This window comes from Pteropus vampyrus, unplaced genomic scaffold, assembly GCF_000151845.1.
Source record: "Pteropus vampyrus isolate Shadow unplaced genomic scaffold, Pvam_2.0 Scaffold572, whole genome shotgun sequence".
Taxonomy (NCBI): Eukaryota; Metazoa; Chordata; class Mammalia; order Chiroptera; family Pteropodidae; genus Pteropus; species Pteropus vampyrus.
Window position 1 is genome coordinate 2,482,114 of NW_011889353.1, and position 17,371 is coordinate 2,499,484.

At 36.4% G+C, this 17,371-nt stretch overlaps 2 pseudogenes; one reads left to right on the forward strand and one right to left on the reverse strand.

Annotated features, from left to right (window-relative positions):
• LOC105308425 overlaps positions 1–17,371 on the forward strand; it is a 96,348-nt pseudogene that overhangs the window by 26,029 nt on the left and 52,948 nt on the right.
• Positions 5,867–5,985, reverse strand: LOC111733545 (annotated as a pseudogene).

The following is a 17,371-nucleotide window of genomic DNA, read 5'->3' on the forward strand; positions in this document are numbered from 1 at the left end:
AACTTTCAAAAACCAAAATTAAGAAAACAATCTCATTTACAATTGCATCGAAAACTATAAAATACCTAGGAATCAAACTAACCAAGGAAATAAAAGACCTGTTCTCAGAAAATTATAAGACATTGAAAAAAGAAATTGAAGAAGATACAAATAAATGAAAGCATATATCGTGCTCCTAGGTAGGAAGAATCAACATCATTAAATTTTCCACACTACCCAAAACATCTATAGGTTCCATGCCATCCTTATCAAAATACCAGTGGCATATTTCACAGAACTAGAACGAATAATCCAAAAATTTATATGGAAACGTAAAAGATCCCAGTCACAGCTATCTTGGGAAAGAACAAAGTTGGAGGTATCACACTACCTCATATCAAACTCTACTAAAAGGCTACAGTAATCAAAACAGCATGGTACTGTTATAAAAACAGATACAGAATAGTTGGTCAGTGGAACAGAATAGAGAAACCAGAAATAAATTCACACCTATATGCTCACTTAATATATAACAAAGGAGGTAAGAATATACAATGGGGTAAAGACAGTCTCTTCAATAAATGGTGTTGGGAAAATTGGACAGATAAATACAAAAATAAAAAATAAAATGACCATCTTCTTATACCATATACAGGAAGACTTAAAATGGATTAGTGAATTAAATGTAAGACCCGAAACCATAAGACTTCTAGAAGAAAGCCTAGGCAGTAAACTCTCTGACATTGTTACTAGTAATCTCTTTTCAGGTATATCTCTTCAGGAAAGGGAAACAATAGGAAAAAAAATTAACTAATGGGACTATATCAAACTAAAAAGTCTTTGTATGTAAAGGAAACCATCAACAAAATGAAAAGACAACTTACTGAATGGTAGAAGATATTTGCTTATGATATATCTGACAAGGGATTAATATCCAAAATATATAAATAACTCATAGAACTCAACAATAAAAAACAAACAGTCCAATTAAAAAATTAGACCTGAATAAGTATTTCTCTAAAGAGGACATACAAATGGTCAATAGACATATGAAAAGTCACTAATCATCAGAGAAATGCATATTAAAACCACAATGAGATATCACCTGTCAGAATGACTATCATTAATAAATCACAAAACAATTATTGGCGAGAATGTGAAGAAAAGGGAACCCTCATACTCTGTTGGTGAGATTGTGAATTGATACAGCATGAATAGAAAACAGTCTGGAGTTTTCTCAAAAAATTAAAAATGGATTTACCTTTGGATCCAGCAATTTCACTTCTGGGTATTTATCCAAAGAAAACCAAAATAATAATTTGTAAAGATCTATGCATTTCTATGTTCATGGCAGCGCTATTCACAATAGCCAAGATATGGAAGCAACCTAAATGCCCATCAACAGATAATTGGATAAAAAAGTTATGGTTCTTATATACAATGGAATATTACTCAGCCATTTAAAAAAAAATGAAATCTTACCATTTGCAATGACATAGAAAGACCTAGAGGTTATTATGCTAAGTGAAATGAGTCAGACAGAGAAAGATAAATACCATATGATTTTACTTACATGTGGAATTTAAGGAACAAAAAGAACAAACTAATTGAAAACAAACTCACAAATAAAGATGACAATCTGGTGATGGCCAAAGGGGAGTGAGTATGCAGGACTGGGAGAAAGAGGTTAAAGAAGTACAAATTAGTAATTGATAGATGGTCATGGGGAAGGGGAGCACAGCATAGGAAATACAGTCAGCAGTAATTTCATGGCTATGTGTAGAGCCAGAGGGGTGATAGAGTAATCAGGAGGATCATCTCATAAACTATATAAATGTCTAATCATGTACTATATCCTCAAAACTAATAATAAAACAATTTTTAAAAAATGTTACAAAGGTTAAATGCAAATACTTTATTGATAGGTGCAAACTCAGGGTAGGGAGTGAGGGAAAATGTAAGTAAAGCAGAGAAGAATTGGAAGAAGTTTCAAGGTGGTTCATTTCCAAGATGATGCTACTTCAAAGACACACAGATATTCAATCATCTAAAGGTAAAGTATACATAAACACTGAGCCTCACATAGTCTATCAGGGGTAGAATGGAGAGGAAATTTTCTCCTGGCTTCCTTCTATCTCCTGTTCTCATTAGTCAAAATTCATTCTATGAAGAGTTAAATGCTCCACATTTCTAGCTTGTGTCTCCTGTCCCCTCCAAAATCTACGCCTACTTCAAATGTCTTCAGCTCTAGAAATGACATGAAGAGCCAGCAACTACAGGAGACAGTCTCAGCAACCGAACTGCAAAGACCACGGGAATTCAGTTCTCCAAAAATTGAGTGAGTAGAGCAAGTGGCAAAGGGCCTGAAAGAAAGAAAGGCCGAATTGATTTGAGGCAGCATATGAGATGTTAATACAACAGCCAAAAGCCTAGGACTCACTAAATAACTTTGAATTATTGGGTAAATTGTTTAATACTCCTGGATTTTTTAAATCACAGTTGGATTGTATCTCTGAGGTCTCTGAAAGTTAAACTATTAATAAAATTCTTTTAATCCATGCCCAGCAACCTTTGTGCTTATTACTATTAAAGAACAGTAATTATCCTTTAAAACTCAAGGAATAGACAGGCATGATTTTGCATTGTCTATTGGATAACATGATCTACTGAGGAAGATATTTACAAGTTTTATGATACACAGATCAATTCTATATCTTAAACACCCTACTGAATTGAAATTAGACTAATACTTGCATTATCTTTTACTTGACTTTTTTAGGTAAGAGGGAAAAAATACATTCAAAATAGTTTTGGGGAGCAGTTAAGATCTCATTCCTCACCATATGTCATCAGTTTGGCTCAAATAAACTCATAAAAATTTTCTATAGGTTTGGAAATTTTTTTGTTAACATTTACTTGGTGTAGTGCAGCAGGATTCTGAAGAAGCCCACCCAGGACCACCCTGCAGACCCACACATAGTGTTAGGTACCAGCAAGGGCCATTTGTGCCCCACCAGCAACCCACTTTGTGTGAACTTGAGTCTTTCTTGGAATGCCAGGCCTCCTTAATTTACTTTTTTGAGCTATTCTTAGAAAATCCTCAAGGTGAATAAGAATTGAGATAACACAGGAAAAGAAAAAAAAAAAATTGGTAGCTGTTTTTTTGGTTTTTTGTTTTTAATTTTGGCTTTTTTAATTTGATTGCCTACTAAGAGTCAGAACAAATTATTTGCTGGTTAAATGAGAGATTGAACTCCCTTTACCTCTGAAAGAAAATAAACTCTGTTTTTCCCAACCCAAATAGTCAATGGGGTGACAGTAGTTGTTCAGATTCTTGAATCTGGAGTGGTAGAGATGGATGCTGAGAGCCATCCAGTGTGGTAGCACAGCTGATATCGGAGAAGCCAGTGGAGCGCCAGGGAGAAGGGAAGGGCACCCTGTAATGGGTTTAACAAAGAGAGGGTACTAAGAGAGAGGTCCATATCTTAGAAAGTGATATGGTTCTGGTGGCATCTGGTAAGTTCTGGCTGTCTTTGCTAGGATATTTTTAGGTGACTAAGAATCTTTGTGGAGTGGCCTGAAAAACATTTCCTTTAGGACATAAAGCAGTCCTATTGAGATATCCACCACATTTGACTCATTCAGAGATGTGCATATAAGAGCTGATTTTTTCTACAAGTTTGTTCAGACTCTACAGATCTCAAAATTAACATGGAAAAATGTGCTTCCCAGGCTAAGAAAGCTCACCACACTCAGTTTCCCATAAATTCTAAAATATCTAAACTGAGGATCCTTTGATACTTCTAAATTTTTACACACATGATTAGAAAACTCTGGCTATAAAATTAGGCAGAATTAATGGAAAACATATTTAGTTGGTCTCTCAAAGCTTCAATAAGAGACTTTAGATAAATGGAACAACCTCTGATGTCATTTAGATGTCAAGCCAATCCTTTAAGATATCGAAAATGGTTGTCCTTATTTTAAAAAGGGGAAGGTCATTTGGAATTCGACTTGTCAAAGGCAGACATAAATTATAAATACCTCCAAAACAAAATTTTGATTCAACTGTTTTGTTTGTGTCTATGTATGTCTATATGCGTAAATTGTAAATTTTCTACCTTCTCATGTTAAAATTAATTTAAAGGCATGCTTTTGTAAAAAGTGGGAATTCTAAAATTCTCAGAAATGTTGAAACTAACTTAAATGCTTTTCAAGTTTAAATGATCCTTAGTAAATAAAAGCTAGCTTAAATTTACTGGTTTAAGTAAAACAGACATGTTTTTATTTTGCCTAGGTTTTACAAAAATAAGTCTATGTTAATAATTGACTTTAATGTTTATAAAGTATGTTTCTAGAGATTGTAATATGTCTTCATAATCTACCAAGTTAAGAAATGCTAATTGCTTACTTCTTAATTTTCATTATGAATAATGAAAGGCCCCTCGAACACCTCAAAGGATTGTGTTTATGTTAAGATACATGGGAAATGGAGACCTGCCAAGATGGCATAGAAAATACATGCTGTGCACACCTCCTTTCATGACCACACCAAAATTACAACTAACTTACAGAGCAAGCACCATTGGGAGTCTCCTAAGTTCTGGTTGAACAGAAGTCCTACTACTGCACAAACATAAGAGGCCCCTTAGAAAATGGTAGGAGTGAAGAGACGTGAAATGGGCCTGTCCCAAAACTGGTGTGGCAGTCAAGAATCAAGAAGCTCATCTTGGCTGCAAAGCCCCTCCCCACTGAGGAGCAAGGGGTCCTGACTCCACACTGGTCTCTCCACCCCAGGATTCTAGTGCCAAAGAGAGAAGTCCGTACAATCTCGGGCTGTAAAAAACATTCTGAGATTGTGGCTGAGTGAAATAGAGGGCTACTGAAGTCCCAGGCATTCCTCCAAAGGGCCTGCATACAAACTTATTCACTGACAGACTCACTCGTTCTGAGCTCCAGCACTTGTGGCAGCTGCTCAAGGAGTACCAGGGACATATGGGGAGACACTGAGCTGTTGGACTTCAGGGCAAGGGCCTAAGGGGCTCCTTTCTCCTGGACAGAAGTGCTAGCAGTAGCCATTGTTCTTTGGTTGAACCCTCCCCACTCTCAGCATGCAGACATAGGTGGCCACCATATATGAGTCTCTATCAACATGGCTAATCCCACCCAGGTGATTCCCTGATACCCTACCTTTCCCAATGTGCAGGCCCACCCCAGCTGTCACCAGTGGTTCTTTCCATATAAATGACCTGTCTTGGCTTAATCTGGGGACTTTCCTAAAATCTCTCAGAGGTTCATAAAACCCAAACAAGCACCTTCTGGCCTCGGCATAACCTATATCTTTTGCTGAGCAGCTCCAACCTGGCACCAGTGGCAGCTGGCCCTGATTCCTGGTTCACCTCTGAAGGCACTTATAAGCCCAGTACAAGTAGTGGCCATCTGCAGATTGCTTGGTAACTCTTGTCAGGTAGCCCCAGGCAGGGCACGAGCTGCGGCTAAACTTGGTCTGCAGTGGGGCCCCTTCCAGGAAGCTTTGGGATGGGTACATCCAGCAGCCTTCTTCAACCTGCACCAGAGGCAGACCACCACCGGGATAGCATCTGAGGACACACCCAAAAGGCAGACATAGCAGGCACCAGAGCCCTGCTAAAATGAATTCTGTTCTCTAGGGTCAGCCCCTCACTGGCCAGTTCTCACAACCAATCATCCCAAGGGTGAATCTCTCCCATCGAAGTGCCAACAATAACCAAGGCTCAACGACATCAGGAGGGAACACATAACCCACAAAAAGAACACGCCTTAAGCACCTCACTCATGTGACCAGAGAAGACTGTGCCACTGAGCTCCACAGGACACCTACTACATAAAGCCACTCTATATTTTTTTTCACCTACAGCACCCGGTCTTCCTAGCTGGTCTCCCAACCAAGTATTAACCAGACCTGACTCTGCTTAGCTTCTGAGATCAGACGGGATTGGGCATGTTCAGGGTGGCATGGCCATAGACCTAAAGCCACTCTATTAAGACTGTGAGATGTAGGAGACCTACTAATACATAGAAACAGACACAAGGAGGTGACCAAAATGGGGAGACAAAGAAATACATCCCACATGAAAGAACAGCAGAAAGCTCCAGAAAAAGAACTAAACAAAATGGACACAAGCAATCTACCAGATGCAGAGTTCAAAACACTGGTTATAAGGCTGTTCGATGAACTTGGGGAAAGAGTAGAACTCAGGGAAAACTTTAACAAAGAGATAGAAAATTTAAAAATGGAGATGGAAAACATAAAAGGGAACCAGTTAAAAATAAAGAATACAATATCTGAGATGAAGAGTACTTTATAGGGATTCAACAGATTGGATGAAGAGGATGATTAAATCAGTGATCTAGAGGATGGGGTAGCAGAGAAAGAAGAAAACAAGAAAAAAAATCTAAAAAGTGGGGATCGTTTTAGGGGCCTCAGGGACAACATCAAGCACAGTAATATTTACATCATAAAGGTACCAGAAGGAAAAGAGAGAGAAAGAAATTGAAACCCTATTACAAGAAATAATGATGGAAGAGTTTCATAACCTGGTAAAGGAAATAGACATATAAGCCTAGGAAGTCCCAAAAAAGATAAACCCAAAGAGTCCCACACTATGACACATCATCATTAAAATGCCAAAGTTTAAAAACAAAGAATCTTAAAAGCAGCAGAAGAAAAGCAATTATTTTCTTAAAAAATAGCTTCCATAAGACTGTCAGCTGATTTCTCAACAGAAACTTTGTGGAGGAAGAGGATAAGAGAAGAGAAGCGGGAGAAGAGAGGGAATGACTAAGTGAATAATGAAATATCGGTAACTACATATCTATCAACAAGTACTTCAAATGGAAAAGATTTAAATGCTCCAATCAAAAGATAGGGTGGTTGAATGGATAAGAAAACAAGACCCTTACATGTGCTTCCTACAAGAGACTTACTTCAGATTAAGACACACACAGACTAAAAGTAACGGAATGAAAAAAGAATATTTCCTGATGGACCTAGAGGGTATTGTGCTGAGTGGAGTAAGTCAGATAGAGAAAGACAAATGTCACATGATTTCATATACATGTGGAATCTAAAGAGCAAAATAAACAAACAAAAAAATAGAAACAAACTCATAGATACAGAGAACATTTAGAGTGAATAAGTGAAAAAGAGGGAATGGATTAAGAAATACAAAATAGTAGTTATAAAATAGTCATGGAGATATAACATATAGCATAAGGAATAGAGTAATAATATTGTAATAACTATGTACAGTGTCAGATGGGTACTAGATTTATTGAGGTGATCACTTCATGATTTATATAGATGTCTAATTACTATGTTGTACTGAAACTAATATAATATCATATGCCAACAATAATTAAAAAATAAAGAATGTTTTTGAAAATTGCATGGAAGCATTCTAGTATAAGAGATAAAATCTTCTAGAGTATATTGTATGGTTGTAAATTAAATGAATAGTCAGGGCTATGGGAAACTCAAGACAGCTTCTCGATTCTCCCTGGTTCCCTGGCTTTTTTGGTTTTTACATTCCTTCATGCATCACAGTGCATTTAAGCTGGACTTAAATTAGGTGAAGGAACACGTGAGCTGACACTATTGAAAGGAAACATCTTACATTATTACCAAGGTTTGATAGAGTCACTTCAAAATAATGCCAAATGACTAACTGCTTCCTTTCATAGTGAGCTCCCAGGAGACAAAGACTTTAAAGATATTTTGACTGCTAGCTGAAGATTTTGTTTATTGGAAATGTAGAAACTGCCTTAAATGCTAACTCAGTACATTAAATAAAAGATACTCTCCAACCTCTCTGAAAGGAACCTTATCAGCCACCTAACTGCAAATGAGCATATACTCTTTTCTATGGACATGAAAGACTCCTTGAGAATGAGGAGTCACTACCACCAGGGGTAGACAGCTATCCCAAGATATCGAAAGGCCTATGTACCTACAAATTAATATTGAACTCAGAATCCATTTTGTTTGATTGTCTTTACCTGTCTAATAATGATATTAGTCATAATAACAGTTATACTTGCTCTTTGGGTTTTTCTATATAGTCCAACTCTTTATGATTACTGATCATGTATAAGATAACTTTTAATACTCTTTTCTTGGCTTATATAAATGTCATATACCAAATACAGAAAACTAAGGTAGAAGGCAAAGCTTGGATCATAATAGTTCACAGAATAGAAATGATCCAGAGTGGGTTTTCTTTTCCCTTACAATGAAGGAAATAAAACCTGAATGTCTTCCATTTACCTGCCCTTCACTTTGGGAAAATTTGCTCTCAACTCAAGAACTGTGGTTACAGTACTGCTTCATCCCCAATGGACAAGATAACATCATCAATACTGAGACTTCCTAGAAATGAGCCTTCCTAGTGCTATGAGACTACACTAACTGATTGAAAGTTTGGTTGTCAGTGCATCCTTTGAATTGATTTATGACGAAAATGGGAAACTGTATATATGTATTTAAAAAAAAAAAGGCTCAATGGAAAGTAACTTCACAGGGTGATCTGATCATAAATTCCTAACTGGGCAGGTTATGGTAAGTAGTTATGCCCCAGGCAAATAATTTCATTAATGAAAGATTTTAAGCCCTGTGCATTGTTCTTGTGCATCTAGATTAACACACCTTTGAAATAATAGAATATACCTTGAAGAGCGTATTAAACCTTAAAAGAGCACATAATTTTGTTAAGTGTCCTGTAATCCAATCCCTGCTTTGCTTTATTACCATCTCCATGTAGTCTTTCTTATGTTCCCTCCTTAATTTCAAATGCATAAAAATCGCTGAAAAACTGTTTTCCTCAGAGCATTTGAGATATTGTTATCTGGCATATGCCATCAGTTTGGTTCAAATAAATCTATAAAAATTCAAAAAAAGAAATAGAATCTCTAACTTTCAGTTAAGATGGCAAAGTAAATAAACTTTGTGCTCACCTCCTTTCATGATTACACCAAAATTACAACTAAATTATAAAACAATTATCATTGAGAACCACCTGAGGACTAGCTAAACAGAATTCCTATAACTAAGAATACAAAGAAGAAGCCATGTTGAGACTTGTAGGAGGTATAGAGATGCAAACCAGGCAGGTCCCATACCTATCATGTATTAAGAAATGGAAGGGACATCTCAGCAGTGGAGTTACTCCCTGAAGAATAAGGAGTCCTAGACCCACACTGGGCTTCCCAGCTGGAGACATCAGAACAGGAAAGAGGAGTCCTCATTATATCTGCTGTGAAAACCAGCAGTGATTACATCTGAGAAAAACAAAGGGCTATAAGAGACTGAGGAGCTGTTCTTAAAGGGCCCATACAGACTCATTTACTCACTCTCTCTAACTTCCAAGACATGAGCAGTAACTCGAAAAATGTCATGGAAACAGAGGAAAGACTCAAATTGACTGACTTCAGTACTAGGGCTGAAGAGGCAAGTGTCAGAGTAACTCTCTCTGGAGACTGAAGCAATGGAAGTTGCCTTATTCCTTTGTTGAGCTCTCCTTTGACAGCTGGCCCAGCCAAGTAGGCACCAAACCTATGCTCTACATTAACCTAAATAATACCATTTGCCCTTCCCTGGTGATTCTGAGACCCCACCCCACCCAACTCACTCACCCATCCTCGCCTCCTCCAGCAGCTCCTCTTCACAAACAGCCTTCCTCAGCTTGCACTATGGATTTTCACAAATATCTGAAAAGCTCATACAAGTGATGGACACCTCAGGCTTGTGATGCAGACTTCAGATCAATAGACACACATAAACTGAAAGTAAAGGGATGGGAAGGGAAATGCTTCATGCAAATGGAAATTAAAAAGAAAAAAGCTAGAATAATAATACTTATAGCACACAAAATAGATTAAATAGGCTTTAAAACAAAGGCTGTAACATCAGCTAAAGAAGGGCTTCATAATGATAATAGGGATCAATCCAACAACAGGTAATAATGCTTGTAAACAACAATGCACCCAATGAAGGAGTGCATAAATATATAAACAAATGTTAATAGATATAAAGGGAAAGATCAAAAGTAAGTAGGAGACTTTAACATTCCATTGACATTAATGGATAGATCATCAAGGAAGAAAATCTACAAGGCCTTAACTGACACATCAAGATCAGAGAGACTTACTAGATACTCATGAAATATTACACCCCAAAGGAGCAGAATATACATTCTTTTCAAGTGCACATGGAATATTTTTCAGAATAGACCATGTTTTAGGCAATAAAATAAATTTCAGTAAATTTAAGAAGATTTAAATCATATCAAATAGCAAAATCAAAAGAAACTATGATATAAATAAAAATAAATACACAATGACACAAAATCTATGGGACACACCCAAAGCAGTTCTAAAAGGGAAATTCAGAGCAATACAAAACTACCTCAAGAAATGAGAAAAAAACTTAAGACAGGCTTTATGATAGAGGCTTTATTTATCCCTCTTGCAACCAAATCAAAGTTGTGACAGAAACATGGAGCAAACGGCAAAGAAATTCACCTGGGGTCAGAATGAACAAAAGTATTACAACTAGGGAGAGAAATGATCAGCCTTCAATGGTAGAAGGTAGGAGAGAGCAAAGATGCGAGGCTGCTCAGTCCTGAGCTGCTGAGTGGGACAGAGGCTACAGTGGCGGCAGCTGGCAGCCGTGGATGCCTTTTAAAGGGGCTGTATCTGTGAGCAGACTTTCCTGGTGACAGACCTGCTTGCACTGAGCACTAGCGCTCAGTAGGCTGCATGGAGGCACCAGGGACTTACAGGGGGCACTGAGTTGTCAGAGTGAGGGCCGGAGTCGAGGCTCTCTCACAGGCAGAAGTGCCAGCGGTATCCATTGTTCCTCTGTTGAGCCCTCTCCCCATCCCACTGTGCCGACCAGCGCTGCCATAGCTGAGACATCATCAAACTGAATAATAGAGGCTGCTCTTCCTAGAGGATTCCCTGTAATTCTGCCTACCCCAACTCAGGGACCCACCCAAGTCACATCCAGGTGTATCTTCAGCGAGTCTGGTGCTCCTCCCTGAGCAGCAACAAGACTCACACTGGTCAGCTGGCCTCAGTTTCTGGTGTGGTTTTCTAAGGCAACTATAAGCACGGCATCTGTGGATTGCTTGCTAAATCTTAACAGGTAGCCCCTGTTAAGAGGGGAACAGGGTGGGGCTAAAACTGGCCCACAGCTGAACCCCTGTCAGGACCGTGCCATGGGACACCTACTACACAAAGCCAGGCTAATAAGACTGGGAGACTTAAGAGCTTTGCTTAGTACATAGAAACAGACACAAAAAAGGCAGCCAAAATGGGAAAACAAAGAAGCAGAAGCCAAATGAGAAAATAGAGCAGAGATCCAGGAATAATGGACTCAAGCAAGCTAATAGATGCAAACACTGGTTATAAAAATGCTCAATGAACTTAGGGGAAGTCTAGAAATTCAGTGAGAACTTCAACGAAGATATAAAAAAACATACAAATGAAAATGAAAATTACAAAAGGGAACCAGTCAAAAATGAATAACACATTATCTGAGATGAAGAGTATATTAAATGGAATAAACAGAGTGGATAAAGAAGAGGATTGAACCACCAATATAGAGAATGGGGAAGCCAAGGACACTCAATCAGAATGGCAAGAAAAAAGAAGCCAAGACTATAATAATAATTTAAGGAGCCTATGGGACACTATTAAATGTAAAAATATCCATGTCATAGGAGTACCAGAAGGAAAACAAGATGTTGAAGAGCTATTTGAAGAAATAATGATGGAAAACTTCCCTAACCTGGTGAAGAAAATAGACATAAAACCCCAGGAAGCTCAGAGAGTGCCAAAACACAGAAACCCAAAGACAGCCACACCAAGATATGTAATTAAAATGCCAAAGGTTAAATACAAAGAAAGAATCTTAAAAGCAGCAAGAGAAAAGCAGTTAGTTACCTACGAGGAAGCATCCATAAGACTGGCAACTGATTTCTCAAAAGAAACTATGTAGGACAGAATGGCTTGGCACATATTCAATGTGATGAAAACCCAGAATCTACAACCAAGAATACTTTATCTGGCAAAGTTATCATTTAGAGTCGAAGAACAGATAAAAAAAAACCTTCCCAGACAAATATAAGCTAAAGGAATTCATCGCCACCAAGCCAGTATTATAGGAAATGTTGGAGGGACTTCTTTAAGAAGAAAAAAACATGTATCAAAAACATGAATAAGGAATGGCAATAACTACATATCTATCAACAAGTACCTCAAATGGAAAAGAATTAAGTGTTCCAACCAGAAGATAGGGAAGCTTAATGGATAAGAAAAGAAGACTCCTGCATATGCTGCCTACAAGATACTTACCTGAGATCAAAAGACACACAGAGACCAAAAAGAAGAGGATAGAAAAAGATATTGCCTTGATGGAAATAGAGGGTATTGCGCTGAATGAAATAAGTCAGAGGAAGACAAATATTACATGATTACATGTACACGCGGAATCTAAAGAATGAAATAAAAAACAATAACAACAAAAAATGGAAAGAAACACATAGATACAGAGAATAATTTGAGGGATATTAGATTGGAGGAGGTTTGAGGAGGAACAGTGAAAAAGGACAAAGGAATTAAAAAGTTCAAATGGATAGTTACAAAATGGACATGGAGATACAAAGTGTAGCATAAAGAAAATAGTTAATAATGTTGTAATAAATATGTAAGGAGGAAGAGGGGTAATAGATTTAGTGGAGTGACCACTTTGTGAGTTATATAGATCTCTAATCACTATGCTGTACACTGAAACTAATATATTATTGTATGCCAACTATAATTTTTAAAAACTCATTGAATTATACAATGTAAAAAAAAAAGAAACAAGAAAAATCTCAAATAAGCAATATAACCTTACATCTAAAAAGATCTATGTTAAAAAAAAAGAATAATGACAGAGTAGATGAAAAGAAATAATAAAGACCAGAGCAAATATAAGTGCAATAAGGTTAAAAAATAAACAATAGAAGATTGGTGAAATCAAGAGCTTCTTCTTTGAAAAGATAAACAAAATTGATAAATCTTTAGCCAGACTTAAAAGAAAAAAAGAGTAAGAGCCCAAATAAATAAAATCAGAAATGAAAGAGAAGTGACAACTGACACCACAATAAAACAAAAGATTATAAAAAAATACTATGAAATATTATACTCGAAAAAATTGGTCAATCTAAAAGAAATGATAAATTCCTGGCAACATATGATCTTCCAAGAATGATTCAGAAAGAAATAGAAAATCTGAATAGACTAGTAACTACTAACAAAATCAAATCAGTAATCAAAAAACTCGTAAAAAACAAAACTCCTAACAAACAAAAGGTTCAAACCAAATGACTTAACAAGTGAATTTTACCAAATGTTCAAAGAAAAGTTAATATTTCTTTTTCACAAACTCTTCCAAAAAGTTTAAGAAAAGAGAAAGCTCTCAAATGCATTTTATGAGCCCAGCATTACTCTACCACCCAAACAGGATGAAGACAGACACACACACACAGACAAAAACCAAAAAAAAAAAAAAAAAAAAATAGAAAGAAAAAATTATATACCAATATTCCTGATGAATGTAAAGGCAAAAATCCTCAATAAAATATTAGCAAACTGAATTCAGCAGTACACTAAAAATATCAGACATTGTGATCAAGTGGCTTTGATTCCTGGGATGCAAGCTTGGCTCAATATCCATAGTTAATTAATGTGATATACTACATAAACAAAATGAAGGATAAAAATTATGAAATCAAATTAATTGATGAGAAAATGCATTTCACAAAATCCCACATCCATTTATAATAAAAACTCTCAGCAAAGTGGAAATATAGGAAACATACCTCAATATAATAAAGGCCATATATGAAAAATCCACAGTTAACATCATACTTAACAGTAAAAAGCTAAATCCTTTTCCTCTAAATTCAGGAAAAGGACAAGGATGTCCACTTTATCATTTATTCAATGTAGTAATGGAAGTCATAGCCACACAAGTCAGACAAGAAAGAGAAATAAAAGGCATCCAAAACAGAAAAAAAAAACATGAAGTAAAACCATCAACATTTGAAGATGACATAATACTACATGAAAACTTTAAAGAATAAACAAAAACTGAATAGAACTAATATGAATGCAGTAAAAGCAGGACATAAAATTAATATTCAGAAATCAGTTGCATTTCTATATATCAATAATAAATTATCAGAAAGAGAAATTAAGAAGATAATCTCATTTACAATTACATCACAAAAATTAAAATACCTAGGAATAAATTTAACCAAGGAGGTAAAAGACCTATACTCAGAAAATTATAAGTCATTGAAGTAAAAAATTGAAGAAGATACAAACAAATGGAATAATATACCATGCTCAGAGATAGGAAGAATTCACATCATTAAAATGTAAAGGTGTGAAATGTTTGGTGATGGAAGGAAATTTAACTTTGGGTGGTGAACACACAATGTAATATACATGTGATGTATTATCGAATTGTATACTTGAAACCTATTTGACTTTATTAACCAGTGTCACCCCAATAATTTTAATAAAAATAAATAAATTTTAAAAATGTGCATAATACTCAAAGCAATCTAAAGATTCAATGCAATCTCAGTCAAAATACCAATGATATTTTTTACAAAATAAAACATCTTAAATTATTTTTTAACTACAAAAGACCCCGAATAACTAAAGCAATATTGAGAAAGAATTACAAAGTTGAGAGTGTCATGTTACCTACTAGCAAAATATACTACAGGGCGATAGTAAACAAAACAGCATGGTACTGCATAAAAACAGACATATAAATCAATAGAACAGAATAGAGAACCCAGAAATAAACCCGTGCCTATATGTTCAATGAATATATGACAAAGGAGGCAACGATATACAATGGGTTAAAGACATCACTTCTATAAATGCTATTGATAAAACTGGACACATGCATGCAAAGAAAATAAAACTAAACCACTTTCTTATACTATATACAAAAATAAACTCAAATGGATTAAAGACTTAAATGAAAAACCCCAAACCATAAAGTTTCTAGAAGAAAATATAGGCAGTAAACTCTTAGACACTGTTCTTATTAATACTTATTTGGGTATGCCCCTTGGGCAAGGAAATAAAAGAAATAAACAAATGGTACTATATCAAACTAAAAAGTTTTGCACCATAAAGGAAATCATGAACCAAATTAGAACGGAAAGCTTCCACTCGTTTTAGATAAAAATTGAAGACAACCTACTGAATTTGAGATAATATTCCAATGATATATATAATAAGGGGTTAATATCCAAAATGTATAAGTAATTAATACAACTCAACACTATAAAAATAAACAATCTGATTAAAAAAGTACCAGTTTTGAAGAAACATGGCAGAGTGAGAGGCGTCCCCAGATCTCTCTTCTTGATACAACAATAAATTTAACATCTAAAAAAAATCTCAACAAAAAACACCCAAACTGCACACCACCATGTTTGAGCGTGGGTTCTGCGCATAAGAGCTACCACAGATCAGAACCCCGGGTGTCAGGCATTGGACTGCGAGAAATAAAGAGGCTGCCTCTCGCAATTGCTGGAGATCTCTGTAGGAGGAAGAGGAAGGGAGAAGGTGCAGAGAGTTCCCTGAACAGCCCTGCCTGGGAGAGTTGTGAGCTCCACACGGCCAGGAGCTGGGCCCAGTCATCAGGGCAGAAAGCAGAGAAGCAGGAAGGCAGAGAAACAACAGTTGATTTTTACCAGCCACGGTTGCAAAACCAAGGCTGAGTGGCAGCCCTCAATCTCCAACCCAGAGGGCTCCTACCCCCATACCTTCCGAGATTGAGAACCATGGAGCCCCAGGGGAATCTGAGCAAATGCTACCAAAACTGTCGCTAACACACAGGGACTGAGGCTGAGGATAGCGAGCATGATTAAATATCTACAAGAATAAAAAGGCATTATTAAGGATTTATATAAAGCAGGGATCCAATAGGCTGAGGCGCCATCTACTGGAAACCAAAATAAAAGCACCTTTTTTACAGCAGGCTAAAGAGAGACCTTTATATAATAAATCTTCTTTCTGGAAAAACAGCAGAATATACTTCCATTATTGCTCGGGCAGAGAAATAGTCCATTAAAAACCATGAACAACCAAGATGAAAAGGCATCTCAGAAAGAAAGAGAAAAATCTCCAGAAAGTAAGCTTATAGATATAGAAATATGCTACTTAAATGACAGAGAATTCAGGATGCTACTTCTGAAAAAACTCAGTGAGTTCTGAAACGAGTAATATTAGCAATTTCAGAAATTGCAAAAACAGCTAGATGAGCAGAGCAAAGAGACTGAAACCCTCAAAAGAATAGAATAGATCTTCTGGAGATAAAAAGTGCACTGCAAGTGTTGAAAAATGAAATAGCAAGCTTGGGAAATAGACTCGACCAAACGGAGGAAAGGATCAGGGATATTGAAGACAGAAATCTAGAAATAAATAAGAAGGAAGAAGAGAGAAACTGAAGAATAAAAAATAATAAATGAGAAATACAAGAACTAGCTGATACCGTTAGAAGAGGAAACATAAGAATAATGGGCATTATCGAAGGCGAGGAAAAGGAGCAGGGACTAGAAAGCATTTTCAGACAAATAGCTGACAAGAATTTCCCAAATCTAAGGAATGAGCTGGAGCTTGGAATTCAAGAAGGTAACAGAACACCCAATTATCTCAACCCAAAAAAGACTTCATCAAGACACATTGTATTAAAATTATCAAAAATCGATGACAAAGACAGAATTCATAGGGCAGTGAGGGAGAAGAAGACAGTAACTTATAAAGGAAAACCCATTAGATCATTGTCAGACTTCTCAGCGCAGACTTTACAAGCCAGAAAGGAGTGGAATCAAATATTCAAAATGTTAAGTGAAAAGAACTTCTGGCCTAGAATAATGTATTCAGCTAAGCTCTCCTTTAGAGATGAAGGAGAAATAAAGACCTTTCCAGACATATAAAAATTGACAGAATTCTCCACTACGAGGCCTGCACTACAGGAATATTGAAAGGGGTCAGCTCAGCTAAAATGAAATGACCAAAAAAAACAAAAACGAAACAAAACGTGACTATGAGTAAGACAACTAGCAGGCAGATAACAGCAGAGGAGTGCAATCTTTATTAAGAACAGGGCATTATAAGCTTAAACAATAAGAAGAGATTTGCTATAGCAAGATAGTAATGAACATTCAGCATACATAGGGACAAATTGAGACAACAGTGACTGAAAAGGAGAAGATTCAAAGATCCAAATTCGCAAAGGGGAATAGAGATAAAACACGCACAGAAGAAAAAAGAAGTA